The sequence below is a fragment of the Tamandua tetradactyla genome, chromosome 20 (assembly GCF_023851605.1).
Source record: "Tamandua tetradactyla isolate mTamTet1 chromosome 20, mTamTet1.pri, whole genome shotgun sequence".
NCBI classification, from domain to species: Eukaryota; Metazoa; Chordata; class Mammalia; order Pilosa; family Myrmecophagidae; genus Tamandua; species Tamandua tetradactyla.
This window is the reverse complement of record NC_135346.1, coordinates 33,564,911-33,579,508: the sequence shown is the minus strand read 5'-3', so window position 1 is coordinate 33,579,508 and position 14,598 is coordinate 33,564,911. Positions and strand designations below refer to the sequence as shown.

General features: G+C 39.1%; 1 long non-coding RNA gene across 1 annotated transcript in view; it reads right to left on the bottom strand.

The window, feature by feature from the left end:
- Positions 1-10,897: 10,897 nt before the first annotated feature.
- The window catches only part of LOC143664539 (uncharacterized), a 95,801-nt gene continuing 92,100 nt past the window's right edge, over positions 10,898-14,598 (bottom strand). The window contains exons 2-3 of the long non-coding RNA XR_013166468.1: positions 11,106-11,157; positions 10,898-11,010 (exon numbers count right to left, since the gene is read on the bottom strand). This is a non-coding gene — a long non-coding RNA (uncharacterized LOC143664539). The remainder of the gene's footprint in view (positions 11,011-11,105; positions 11,158-14,598) is intronic.

Genomic DNA, 14,598 nt, shown 5'->3' with positions numbered 1-14,598 from the left:
TCTCTCTTTTTTCTTTGTCAGTCTAGCTAAAGATTTGCTAATTTTATCGATCTTTTCAAATAACCAACTTTTGGTTTTGTTGATTCTCTCAAGTGTTTTGTTTGTTTGTTTAGTATCCCATTTATCTCCACTCTAATCTTTGTTATTTCCTTCCTTCTGCGTACTTTCTTCTTCTGCCTTTTCAAATCTGCTCTCATGAGCTTCCAGTATAACTTTAATTTCATCTACAGTATCTTTTAGTTCCATATCTGCCATTTTTCTGTTTATTCTCTCAAATTCTTCTTTATGCTCTTCTAGTGTCTTCATAAGATCCTTTATTTCTTTATATACTTTTTTTTTCGTTTCTTTGAATCAATTCAGGAGATTTGTTTGCAAATTTTTGATTAGTTGTTCCATATTCTTTATCTCCTCTAATTTTTTCCTCTGTTCCTTTGACTGGACCATTTCTTCTTGAGTTTTCATATGCCATGTAGTTTTTTCCTGATCATCTGATTATCTTGATGAATCTGTTACAAAGGTTGATTTCTCTCTCTTGTCTAGGATGTAGTTGTTGCCTGGGTTTGTATTTGGGCTCTGCTTTGACAGTTGGGTTGACTGTTTTTCTCAGCCAAACCAGGGCTGGGTACTGGTGTACAGGGTGTAGACTAGGTCCAGTGGGCTTGGGTTAGGGTCTGGAGGGGCTCTGAAGAGCTCTGCAGTTCTAAATCTTCTGGCCTACTCAGCAGATGGTGCTGTTCAGTGAATTAATTTTGTCCTGGAGCCCTGGCAGCATATGACCAGGTAGAGCTGAAACTGTGTGGTTCCTGTGCCCTCACTTCACTGGCCAAAATCTGGCTCACTGTGGAGCTGTGCCTATCACTGTACTTGTGGCAGAGGAGTCCCCCAGTTGCCCCATTCTGCTGCCATCCCCCAGGCAAGGACCCAGCCTCCAGCTGCTGTTTCTCTCAAGTGTGGGGAATGGGCACCAGGACACAGGGCTGGAAACACAATCTCTGTCCACGTTGTCTTAGTCTGTTTGTCTTTCACTGACCTGAGCCTTAAAATGGCCTACCCTGTCCCCCAGGTTCCCAAACAGTTCATCTCAAAACTTTCTTCCTGGCTACTTGATGGTTTTAAGGAAGATTTTGCATTTTCCTCCCTGTTCCTTCATTTTGGAAACTCCTCCTTGTTACCCTTTTGTATTCTGCCCTCCCCCGTGGCTTAAATCCTGCCGTGGGTCCCTGTGGGCTTATGTCTCTGTCTGGATATGGGGATTTGTCTCACTGTGGTGAGAGATTTTATAGTCTGTGCCCTTGGTGGGAGGTGGGAGTGATCCGGCTGCTGCCTCTGGGCACATCCTGAAGTGTTTGAGACTCGGTGAAGGGGAGGGGAGAGGACCAGACAGTCCTGAAGTTTCCTACATGATATTTTTCTCTTTCTTGGATTCAGCATTTGTGGGTTCTCCAGAGTATACCTTTCTCCAGAGTTCTGAACAAGTCTGCCTTGATAGTTTTTAACACTCATTTCATTGTCTTATGCTGCTTTTGCCTGGATCGCAAATTCTGGGAGGAGGGTCACCCCAAAGAGGGCCTTCCCAAGCCAGTCTTCCCAGCCAACAAAGGGCCAGGAAACCCATGAAGGGAGAAAAGACTGACTCCAAGGTGCCCTGGAAGTATGCCAACATTTCCTTTGGTGGTGCCCCAAAGCTGCTTTACTGGCCTACATAGCAAATGCAGCCCTTAAACTAACTGTCCCTGACAGCTTTGATGGAGTGCTGCATCCTTAAACCTCCACCTCCTCCATCCCTGTCTGGGGGGGCGTTGAAACATTGGCTGCTGCCACCTTTGTCCAGTATGGGTTGAAACAACAGCTGCCCTCAGAGCCAGGACCCTGCATTCTGAATCTGCTAATCAAAAGCTGTGATTAGCAATTGGTCATGCTCACCCCTGTTCACTAGAAAGGTAGCCAGGGATTGGACTCCACGGGCTGGATGGTGGGCACCTGCACTGATGCCTGGAGGGAACAATTTACAGTTCTTTACCATAATGCATCTGCTTCTTCCTCTGATTCTTCCCTGAGTGCCATACAGTGTTCTTCTGGCCTCTGGAGTTTCAAAATCATTATTTCAGACAGTTTCTGCCTGTTTAGTTGCTCTGGGGGGAGTACAGAGTCCTGGAGCTCCCTACTCTGCCATCTTCCCCAGAAGTCTGCAAATACATTTTTAAGTTCACATGGAATATTTATCAAGCTTGACCAATTGCTAGGCTATTTAATAAATATAATAAAATTGTCACTTCTCCCCTAATAAATTTATTGTTTCAGTGCAATCTGAAACATCATTCTGTAAAAGGAAAACATGTATAGAACAGCAAAGAACCAAGAATAGAAAACAAAAATCTTGAAGGAAAATGAAATTGGAAAACCTAACTACTAAAAATGGAATTTATTATAAAGCCCAGTAATGTGTTAACACCAGAATGTATAAAGAGACCACTGGAACAGAAGCAGAATTGAAAATGGTAGACTTGTTTATGCTAAAGACAGTATCAAGAGGATTCTCAACTGGTTATTGTGAAAGGCAGAATAATGGCCCCATAGATGTGTGCTTCCTAATCCCTAGAACCTATGAATATGTTATACTACACAGCAAAGGGGAATTATGTTTGCATATGGAATTAAGTTTACCTAATCAGTTGACCTTAAAACAGAAAGATCATATTCATTTAAACCAATTTAATCATAGGGTCTTAAAAATGGAAGAGGAAGCAAAAGAGGTCAGAGTTAGAGGGAGACATGATTACAGAAGAGTGATACTATATGAGAGGAACTCAACCCACTTTTCCTAGTTTTGAAGGTAGAGGGAGAGGGATATGAGTCAAGAAAAGTTAGTGGCTTCTAGAAGCTGTTAAAGGCAAGGGAATGGATTCTCCCCTAAGTCTCCAGAAGGGAACAAAGCTGTGCTGTTTTGAAGCTGTCATATAACCCAGAAAAGGCCATGTTCTTTTAATCCATTCCTGTGGGTGCAGACCTGTTGTGGATGGGAACTTTTGGTTAGGTTATATCAACTTGAGATGTGACCCACCCCATTCAAGTTGGGTCTTAATCCTTTTACTGGAGTCCTTTAAGAAAGATGAATTTAAGAAGAGGTCACATTAAAAAAAAGTCCCTAGAAGAGCTGGGAGAGAGAGCCACTGATGCCAGAAGCTAAAAGTGATGAAACCCAGGAGAGAAGGACCAGCAGATACCTGCCTTGTGCCTTCCCATGTAACAGAGCTGTCCTATATGCTGGGGGTCTTTCCTCAGAGAAGGTATCCTCCAATTGATAGCTTAATTTGAATACTTTCATGACCTTAGAACCATAAATTTGTAAGCTAATAAAAGCCACCTCATTTCTGGTATTTTGCATTTCAGCAGCTTTGGGAAACTGAAATAACAGCCTTCCCAATAACTTGATTTTAGTTGAGTGAGAACCAAGTCAGATTTCTAACCTGTAATAGTAAGATAGTATATTTGTATTGTTTTAAGCCACCAAGTTTGTGAAAATTTTCTAATGTAATGATACAAAGCTGATAACAGCTAACCATAATGGGGGAGAAAACAAACCTTAGCCTCCTACTTCATATCCTACACAAAAATAAATTCTAGATAGACTGTCTAAATGAGAAAGGTTAAATAAATAAATGTATAATAAAGATGCAAGCAAACTTCTAGAAATGTAGAAAAATATCTTCACAACCTTGGGGTAGACAAAATTTCTGAAATAGGAAGAAACGAGCACAAATCATATATAAATGCACAATTAAAAATAAAAACTTCTTTTATTTACCATAATAAAGTATACAATAAAAAACATGGTAAAATTAAATGGATAATAGTAGTAGTAAAAAAATTCTGCTTTCTTAGTGGAGACAGACATAATGAAGAGAGTGAAAAGGCAAGCCATGGAAGTGGGATATGAGCTGCCATGCAAACATCTAAGGATGCACACCCATTATTATATAAAGAAGGCAAACCATTAAGTAAAAGATAGACACCCTATTACAAAATATTCGTAAGATTTGAGCAGATTTCCAGAGAGGAAATGTGTACAGCAGTGAGAATGAACATATTATAACTCCATATCATATACCATAAATCACTATAACACATAAAATATTAAGCAAAGGAAGTCAGACACAAGAGTACATATTGTGTGCTTGCATTTGTGCAAGGTTCAAAACCAAGCTAAACTCACTTTAGATTTAGAAGTTTAAAAAAAATACTTATCTTTGGGGGTGGGAGGTGGGTTTATGACAGAGAAAGGGGCTTGAGGGAGGCTTCTCTTAGTAATCTTTTGCATGTTTATAAGTCAGATATGTTCAGATTATGAACAATTTTTAAGGTGAACACTTACAATTTATGCACTTTTAAAATATGTACATTATCCTTTGATTAAAAAGTTGATCATGAACAAAAGCAAACAGAGTAAGTTTTGGTACTTAGAGGATGTAAACAAACCACTTATCTGCCCTGATAGGAAGTGGCTGTCAAATTATCCATTTAAGCCTTTTTTTCTTCTTCTATTTCTTGTCAGTATGTTAGGAAACAGCCTTCTTGTCTCATCTTTGTGAATTCACCTTTCATCAAGATAACACAAAAAAGACTAAAGACTAATGTTGATTATTATTCACCTGTATCAAGAAAGCTCCGAAATTAAATAATGCATAATTATGAATGTGTGCCATAAATTTCTAAAATGATTTTAAGTGTTCATACATTTCCTTCAGAATATGTGCAAAATATATCTTCTTCCTGCACTTCCTCTAATTAAACCCACTTTTCTTCAAGTACCAGTAATCAGTATTCTTTAAATGATCATTCTGATTAAATTTTGTCTTTTTTTTAAAATCAACTTTCATTTCTAGTAGTTATGTAGTATTTTCTACAATTTGGCAATATTTCTTATAGGAATATATGCATATATCCGTATCAATTTTTTTAACTTTTTAATTCTATAGTATTACATATACACAAAGCAAAGAAAGAAAAAAGCAATAGTTTTCAAAGCACTTCTCAACAAGTAGTTACAGGACAGAGCCCAGAGTTTGTCATGGGCTACCATATGATCCTCTCAGATTTTTCCTTCTAGCTGGATCCAGAATACAGGAGGGTAGAAGGCTTAAATGTTTTTTATCACTGCAACTGACTTTTTTTTTTTTCTTTTTTTGTGAAAAAATAAAATATATACAAAAAAGGAATAAATTTCAAAGCAGATATATATGGATTTCTGATACAGTTCAGATAAAACAGGCTTTGTGATTGGAACCTAAATTCCAAAAGTGTTGTAATTAGAAAATCCATTCTATGTTCTAATGTATTAGTGGAAAGGTGACCTGTATGAACTTCAGAAAGCAAATGAATATTCTAAAAACATTTGTAAGACAGCCATGTGAAAATGTGCTAAAAATTCTTCACAGTGATTTACTACTTGTACCATTTTAGTGTACGTCCATTAAATTTTTCCTCAACAATTCCATGAAGGAACTAGCTCTGGCATTATTCTGTATATTTTGCCCATGGGGAAACTGAGGCTCAGAGAAGTTAAATAATTGTGTTAAGTTCACACAGCTAAATTAATTTCAGATTCATGGTAAAACCACAAAACACAAAAATCCCAAGTGTCTTTACCTAATTAAATACACCATTTTTGTCCCCTGTGTTCCAATCTCCCTGCCCCACTCAACCTCTACTGCTGGGTGTTCTCCTGGCACTTAAATGAAAAAAGCCCATGTGGGAATTAAGAATATACAGAGAAGTTTCCAAGAATATGGGAATATCTTAAAATATGAATTTTGAAGTGCGTATGGTCTTCATATTAGTGGTGAAAAGGGAGAAGTGCCATAAAATTGCCTCCACTAGTCTAATAGGGCATGTGCAGCTGGAAATGACTACACTGACCTGCTTATTATGTACTGACAGGGTTGAGATGGGTAGGTAAGGGAGAGGAAATTGGATACAATTGTAAGAAATTCAACCCACATTGCAATGTTTCTACCCTAAGAATCAGTGTTAATTAAATGCTTCAGCAGTCTCTTTGGACTTTCAAGACTAGTTTTTGTTTTCTTGTTTTGCTCATTTAGAAATTGGGGAAAGGCTAGAACTCCCCATTTGAGAAGCTAGGGAATTTGCCATGTGCAGACAAAACTTGAAACACATTTCAAATGCTAGATGTTCATCTTAACTCACTGAAATCTCTTGAGCACAAATTACTTCTGTAAACATATTTTAATATTTTTCAGAAATTTCATTCTAAACTATTTCACAATTAAAGTAGAAAAGGGTTCCATATAGAGGAAAATGTATAACCGTTCTATAAAGAGAAAAGGAAAGAAGAAATGGTAAGAGGGAAATTTATTTTATTGTTCTTTTCAGAGTCATTCTAGTATTCTGCTTCCTCTTTCTCAGTTGATTCTATATCAGATGCTGTAAGTCTTCTCTCCTGAATATATCATGGCTCTAATTTCATTCCAGTAGTCACCTGGACCATGCCTATATCCACTTCTTGATCCATCTTTTCCACTCTTGCCTCTCTCTAATCTTTTCTTCATGTTACAAGCACAGTGATTCTTTTCAAAATGCACATGTGAGTCTCCATTGTGACTTCCGGGTCAAGATGGCAGCTTAACAATGTGCGCGTTTTAGTTCATCCTCCAGAACAACTACTAAATAACCAGAAACAGTACAGAACAGCTCCTGGGGCCACGTCAGTGACCAGACACACAGCGTACCCCAGTCTGGAGCAGCTGGACCGGCTGCGAGCACCAACCCGGAACCATGAGTTCCCAAAGCTGTGGTGGCCAGCGCCCCTCCCCCACAGGCCGCTTCCCAGAGAGGAAAGGAAAGGACTTTACCAGCAGCAGGGACTGGGCACAATCAAACGCCAATTGTGGAACTAATTAACAAATTCTGACTACTAAAAATTGGCCCCAGCTTAGGGGAACCTGATCAAAGTGGAGGTTGCTCATTTTTGCCCCGGCAGCAAGGGGGCAGTACTGACAGAAAAAGGGGAAAAAAAAAAGAAGGAAACAGAGGTTTTTGTGGCTGTGTACCTACAAAGGCTTGACTGCCTCTGGATATAGCGGCAGGACTTTTCAGGCTGCAACTGCCCCAGGCATAGGCAGAAGTGAGCTCTTTGGGGGGCTTGTCTGGAGCCTGTGCCTTCCCCAGGGGAGGGGTGAAGCCCAACTCAGGTGGAGTCCCTCCATCAAGGAGTTCAGACCCCAGGGCTTGGTAATTTGAAGCTATTAAAACCAGCCTACAACCTCTCCTCTGTCTCCACCACGCCCCCAGCAGGGAGAGTCTGCCTAAGTTAAAGGTACCACATCATCTTATGCTGGTGGGACCTGCAGGCAGACAAGCGCCACACACAGGGCAGGATAAGAAAAACAGAGTCCAGAGACTTCACAGGAAAGTCTTTCAACCTGCTGGGTCTCACCCTCAGGGAAAACCGACGCAGGTGACTCTTTCCTCCTGATAGGAGGCCAGTTTGGTCTGGGAAAATCTGGCTGGGGTATGTAATATCTAAGTAGACCCTCCTAAGTGTGTGTGGGGGGGAAGGCACCACACAAGCAGGGTGAGAAACAAGAAAACAAGAACTGAAAAATTCTCCTCTGTTAAACAAAACTTAAGCTAAAGGTCCACATAACACTGAACAGAATGTCAAAGAACAGATAGACAACAAATTCATCCAGCAAGAAAACCCTAGATAAAAAGAAGTGAAAGCAATCTCCAGAATAAACTAATTAAGGTAATTAAATGCCTAGACACCAGCAAAAAATAACAAATCACACTAGGAAAATTGAAGATATGGCCCAGTCAAAGGAACAAACCAACAATACAAATGACATACAGGAGCTAAAACAATTAATTCAGAATGTATGAACAGACATGGAAAACCTCATCAAAAACCAAATCAATGAATTGAGGGAGGATATAAAGAAGGCAAGGAAAGAACAAAAAGAAGAAACTGAAAGTCTGAAAAAACAAATCACAGAACTTATGGGAATGAAAGACACAATAGAAGAGATGAAAAAAAAAACAATGGAAACCTACAATGGTAGATTTCAAGAGACAGAACATAGGATTTCTGAACTGGAGGACGGAACATCTGAAATCCGACAAGAAACAGAAACTATAGGGGAAAAAATGGAAAAATATGAGCAGGGACTCAGGGAATTGAAAGACAATATGAAGCACATGAATATACGTGTTGTGGGTGTCCCAGAAGGAGAAGAAAAGGGAAAAGGAGGAGAAAAACTAATGGAGAAAATTATCACTGAAAATTTCCCAACTCTTATGGAAGACTTAAAATTACAGATCCAAGAAGTGCAGTGTACCCCAAAGAGAACAGATCCAAATAGACATACTCCAAGACATTTAATAATCAGAATGTCAGAGGTCAAAGAGAAAGAGAGGATCTTGAAAGCAGCAAGTGAAAAGCAATCCATCACATACAAGGGAAGCCCAATAAGACTATGCACAGATCTCTCAGCAGAAACCATGGAGGCGAGAAGACAGTGGGATAATATATTTAAATTATTAAAAGAGAAAATCTGCCAACCAAGAATTCTATATCCAGCAAAACTGTCCTTCAATAATGAGGGAGCAATTAAAACATTTTCAGACAAAAAATCACTGAGAGAATTTGTGATCAAGAGACCAGCTCTACAAGAAATACTAAAAGGAACACTAGAGGCAGATACGAAGACAGAAGAGAGAGGTGTGGAGAAGAGTGTAGAAAGGAAGACTATGAGTAAAGGTAAAAAGAAGGAAAATTAGATATGACATATAAAATCCAGAAGGCAAAATAGTAGAAGAAAGTACTACCCATGCAGTAATAACACTGAATGTTAATGGATTAAACTCTCCAATCAAAAGACATAGTCTGGCAGAATGGATTAAAAAACAGGACCCATCTATATGCTGTCTCTACTCAAAGGACACGAGGCCAAGGACACAAATGGACATTTACATACCAATGTTTATAGTGGCATTATTAACAATTACCAAGAAGTGGAAACAGCCAAAATATCCATCAACAGACAGTTGATTAAACAAACTGTGACATTTACATAAGATGGAATATTATGCAGCTGTAAAACAGAATAAAGTTATGAAGTATGTAACAACATGAATGGACTTTAAGGACATTATGCTGAGTGTGATTAGCCAGAAACAAAAGAACAAATACTGTATGGTCTCATTGATATGAACTGACATTAGTGAATAAACTTGGAATATGTCATTGGTAACAGAGACCATCAGGAGATAGAAATAGGGTAAGATAATGGGTAATTGGAGCTGAAGGGATACAGACTGTGCAACAGGACTGGATACAAAAATTCAGAAATTGACAGCACAATACTACCTAACTGTAATGTAATTATGTTAAAACACTGAATGAAGCTGCATGTGAGAATGATAGAGGGAGGATGGCTGAGGACATAAATGAAATCAGAAAGAAAGATAGATGCCAAAGATCAAGATGGTATAATCTAGGAATGCTTAGAGTGTATAATAATAGTGAAATGTACAGTGTACAAATTTTAAAAATGTTTTGGCATGAGGAAGAACAAAGGAATGTCATTATTGCAGGGTGCTGAAAATAGATGATTATTAATACTTTAAAATGTCACCTTATATGTGAGACTAAAGCAAAAAATGTTTATTTGTTACAAAATTTATATTTTGACTAGAGCATTTCTTAATATAACTCATGTAGATAGTTTGATTGAATGTCATAAGTACTTGGAATCTCAGGTAGGACATGAGATTGTGTTGGTTTGCCCAGAGTGATGCCCCGATGAATCCCAGAGTGATTTGATCAGTGACTGGAAAAGTATTTGTAAGCCCCCTTCAGGGAATGGTGAGAGTGGGGAGAAATTCAACTTCCCCAAGTTCAATTCTTGATATTCTCACAAGCAGTGTGGACAACCAGAGCTATAGACTGAGCCCTCAGTCTTGGGGTGTGTTCATATGAAATTAACCCCACAAAGGATAGGTCAAGTCTACTTAAAATTTAGGCCTAAGAGTCACCCCCAAGAGAGCCTCTTTTGTTGCTCAGATGTGGCGTCTCTCTCCAGCCAACATGACAAGCAGTCTCACCACCCTCCCCCTCTCTGCATGGGACATGACTCCCAGGGGTGTGGACCTTCCTGGCAACGTGGGACAGAGATCCTGGAATGAGCTGAGACTCAGCATCAAGGGACTGAGAAAAACCCTAGAATGAGCTGAGAATTAACATCAAGGGATTGAGAGAACCTTCTCGACCAAAGGGGGAAGAGTGAAATGAGACAAAGTGTCAATGGCTGAGAGATTCCAAACAGAGTTGAGAGGTTATCCTGGAGGTTATTCTTATGCATTAAATAGATATCACCTTGTTGTTCAAGATGTAGCAGAGAGGCTGGAGGGAACTGCCTAAAAATGTGGAGCTGTGTTCCAGTAGCCATGTTTCTTGATGATGATTGAACAATGATATAGCTTTCACAATGAGACTCTGTGAATGTGAAAACCTTGTGTCTGATGCTCCTTTTAGCTACTATATCAACAAAAGAGTAGAACAAATGGAATAAAAATAAATAATAGGGGGAACAAATGTTAAAATAAATTTAGTTTGAAATGCTAGTGGTAAATGAAAGCGAGGGGTAAGGGGTATGGTATGTATAATCTTTTTTTTTCTCTGTTATCGTTTTATTTCTTTTTCTGTTGTCTTTTTATTTCTTTTTCTAAATCAATGCAAATGTTCTAAGAAATGATGAATATGCAACTATGTGATGCTATTAAGAATTACTGATTGTATATGTAGAATGGAATGATATCTTAATGTTTTGTTTGTTAATTTTTTTTAATTAATGAAAAAAGTTAAAAAAAATGCACATGTGATCAAGTGACATCAATTGTCAATTCCCATCAATGGTTTCCCATTTCTCTTACCATAAATACAAGGCTCTTTAATGTGACTGGGGAGTCTTGAATGCTAGTGATATCTGCAAACTGAAAAAGAAATGCAAATGACAAGTAACCATGGGAAAAGATGTTCAACCTCATTGAAATGCAAATTAAAAATACACTGTGATACCATTACTTACCTTTCAGATTGGCAAAAATCCAAAAATTTGACAACCTATTCTCTTGGTGCATCTGTAAAAAAAAAAAAAGACACTCACACAGTTCTGTATTTTTAGTGACAATGCAAACTTTTACAGTTTCTATGGGGGAGATAATGGCAATGCCTAACAAAATTTCTTACGCCTGTACATTTTCACCCAGAAATACCCCCTCTAAAAACTTAAAAGTTATGCCAGCTAAAAATATGAAAATATATGTGCACCAAGCTATGAATTGTAGTAATTTGAATTGCAAGACTATAAACCAGCTAAATACCCATCAATAGGGGACTGCATGAATAAACTGTTAGGTTAATCCTTTGTTGTACTGTTACCAGACAAACGCTGTGGATTCTTTTGTCTGATGCGCTCAATAACCAATTCCTGAGATGTCGGGTTTCAAAGAGAGTTTATTATTAGGCACCTAGTAGGAGAGCAGATGGCTGAGTGGCCCAAAATCTGTCACCCTGAGTTTAGGGGTCTCAAGGTTTTTAAGGATTTTAGCAAGGGAATATGAGGTCATTACAATTTCAAATACCAAATTCTAAGCAGAAAAGGAGACAGTGTTGTCATTATCATTTCAATAGGAGAACATAAACTGACAGGAGGGGAGGGAGAGCTATCAATTCAACTCTAAAGGTGTGAGCCAAAAGGAAGAGTCCAGCTGATACTATTTATAAATGTCCAGGGCTGAAACTAGTTCATGACTGACTTCAAATTCTTCATTAGCATTAGAGCTTTTGCCCTTCAAGAAAATGACCAAATGAGGGGAGTATCAGCTCCTACTGTCACAAAGGCATGAGATAAGGGCTTTTACAATCATTTCTGGTGTCAGGGCAGCTGAATTATAGTTAAAGATTTCAGGTATTCCCCTCTGTCTACTTCAGTATACCAGTGTGGTAGTTAGATTCAGTTGTCAACTTGGCCAGATGAGCGTACCTAGTTTTGTTGCTGCGGACATGAGTCAATGGTACGTGAACCTCATCTGTTGCTGATTTACATCTGCAGTTGGCTAGGAGGTGTGCCTGCTGTAATAAGAAAGGACGTTTGACTTAATTGGCTGAAGCTTAAATGAGAGAATGCAACGTAGCACAGCCTAAGCAGCTCTGCATTCCTCATCTCAGCACTCACAGCTCAGCCCAGGCCTTGGGAGATGCAGAAAGAAGTCACCCCGGGGAAAGTTGTTGGAACCCAGGGGCCTGGAGAGAAGGCCAGCAGAGACCATCCTATACCTTCCCACGTAAGGAAGAACCTCAGTGGAAAGTTAGCTGCCTTTCCTCTGAAGAACTAACAAAATAAATCCCCTTTTATTAAAAGCTAATCCATCTCTGGTGTGTTGCTTTCCAGCAGCTAGCAAACTAGAACAACCAGAGAGCAAAAAGGAGTATCTATGTAATGATTCATAACAGAATCATCCCTTAAATCCTAATTTCTTGGTTACAGTACTGTAGAAATGAATGAGGCATCTTTCTCTAAACCCTATAGTGTGATCTCCAGCATGTTATTGTGTGAAAATATTAATTTGGACAAAAATATGTAAAATGCCCTACCATTTATCCACAGAAAGGGAGAGGTGCAAATATGAATATGTATTTGCTTATATTTTTTAAAATGGAAAAATTATTGAGTAAAGAGAAATCTTTAACTATAGGAAGAGAGTTGAAGTATAGTTGTTTTATAGCTTTTGACTCCATATATATTTGGAGTGTATATGTGTGTGTGTGTGTGTGTGTATGTGTGTGTATAATCTAACAGTTAAAAGTAAATAAAAAGCAACATTAAAAATTGAAAGGAAGACGAAATAAGTGAACCAATGGATCAAATTGGAGGCATAGCTAATGGAGTAAAACTTATTCCAACTGATTTTGAAAATAAAGTGATTGGATAATACATAGCTAATGGGGTACACTTTATGGACAAAGTGAGCTGCAAAAAGATTTAAGCAGCTTTACATAATCATAGTGTTGGTGGTGGTTCTAGTTTGCAAGCTGCCAGAATGGAAAATACCTGAAACAGAATGGCTTTTAAAAAGGGGAATTTATTAAGTTGCTAGTTTACAGTTCTAAGGCTGTGAAAATGTCCAAATTAAAGCAAAGCTATAAAAATGTCCAATCTAAGGCATCCAGGAAAAGATACCTTGATTCAAGAAGGACGATGACATTCAGGATTTCTCTCTCAACTAGGAAAGCACATGGCAAGATCTGCTAGCTTTCTCTTCAATGGCTTGCCCAGGGCTCTGTCCATCCTATTGGCTTTGTAGGTTCTGGTGGCTCTTGTGGCTCTACAGCTTCTTCCAAAATGGTTCCCTCTTATAGGGCTCCAGTAAGCAACCCCATCTTGAATGGGTAGAGACACATCTCCATTGAAAACATCTAATCAAAACTTACCACCCCGAATTGGGTGGGTCACATCTCCAAGGAAACAATCAAAAAGTTCCCACCCAACAACATTGAATTTAAAAACTTGGCTTTTCTGGGGTGCATAATAACTTTAAACCATCACATTGCATCCTTTGAACCCCAAAAAGACATGTTCTTTCCAAAGTCAAAAAAAAAAACATTCATACCGTAACAATATCAGAAAGCTTTAAACCATCTCAGTAGCAAATCAAATACAATACAAAGTCAGAAACAGTACAAAATCTCATCAAAGTCAGCTACAGGCATGGGCTATCCTAAGGCAAAACACTCCTCTGACTCTGAATCTGTAAAACTCAGAACAAGTTATCTGCTGCCAATATACAAAGGAAGGCCAATCATAGGATACATGTTTCCATATCCATGGGGAGTAATTGGAAGGAACACAGGGGTCACTAGACCCAAGCACTTTTGAAAACCTGCAGGGCAAGCTCCATTAGATTTCAAAGTCTGCAAGTCATTTATCTTTGGGGCTTTAGAAAGTGGTAGTCCCACCCTTCCAAGGGTCTAGGCAGCAGCCTGCCTCTCTCTGAATGCAACCTTAGGGGGCATTGGGGATACCACTTTTTTCTTGGCTTTGCCCTCTCCAAGCATCAGGACTGCACCCAGGCTCTCTGTCATCTCCAGGGCACACACTTAAACCTCCAGAACAATGGGGTGGCAGCCAGACTCTCCCGAATTCCCAAGGAAAGTGCTCCACCCTCTCCAAGGCCTGAGGCAGCACAACTCTTCCACTGCAATGAGGTAGAAGGCCCACCTTCTGCCTTTGGGGCAAACTCCCCCTCTCCAAGTGCATGGGTGGGTCTGCTCTCTTGGCCCATGGTCTTGACTTCAGACCTTAGCTTCCATGGTTCTGCCTCTGAAGTTATTTTTCCTCCAATGTGTCCCTTTTCTGTCCCTCTTAGTCCGGACTGGCAATGGTTCTGTTTTTATAGATTCCACAACACTCTTGTTGGTTTTCTATGTAATAGGCTGGGATCATGCCCATCAGACCAAAGGACTTTCCAAAAATCCTTCCTGGGTAACTCCATCTCTAATCTTGGCTTTTTCTGAAATGG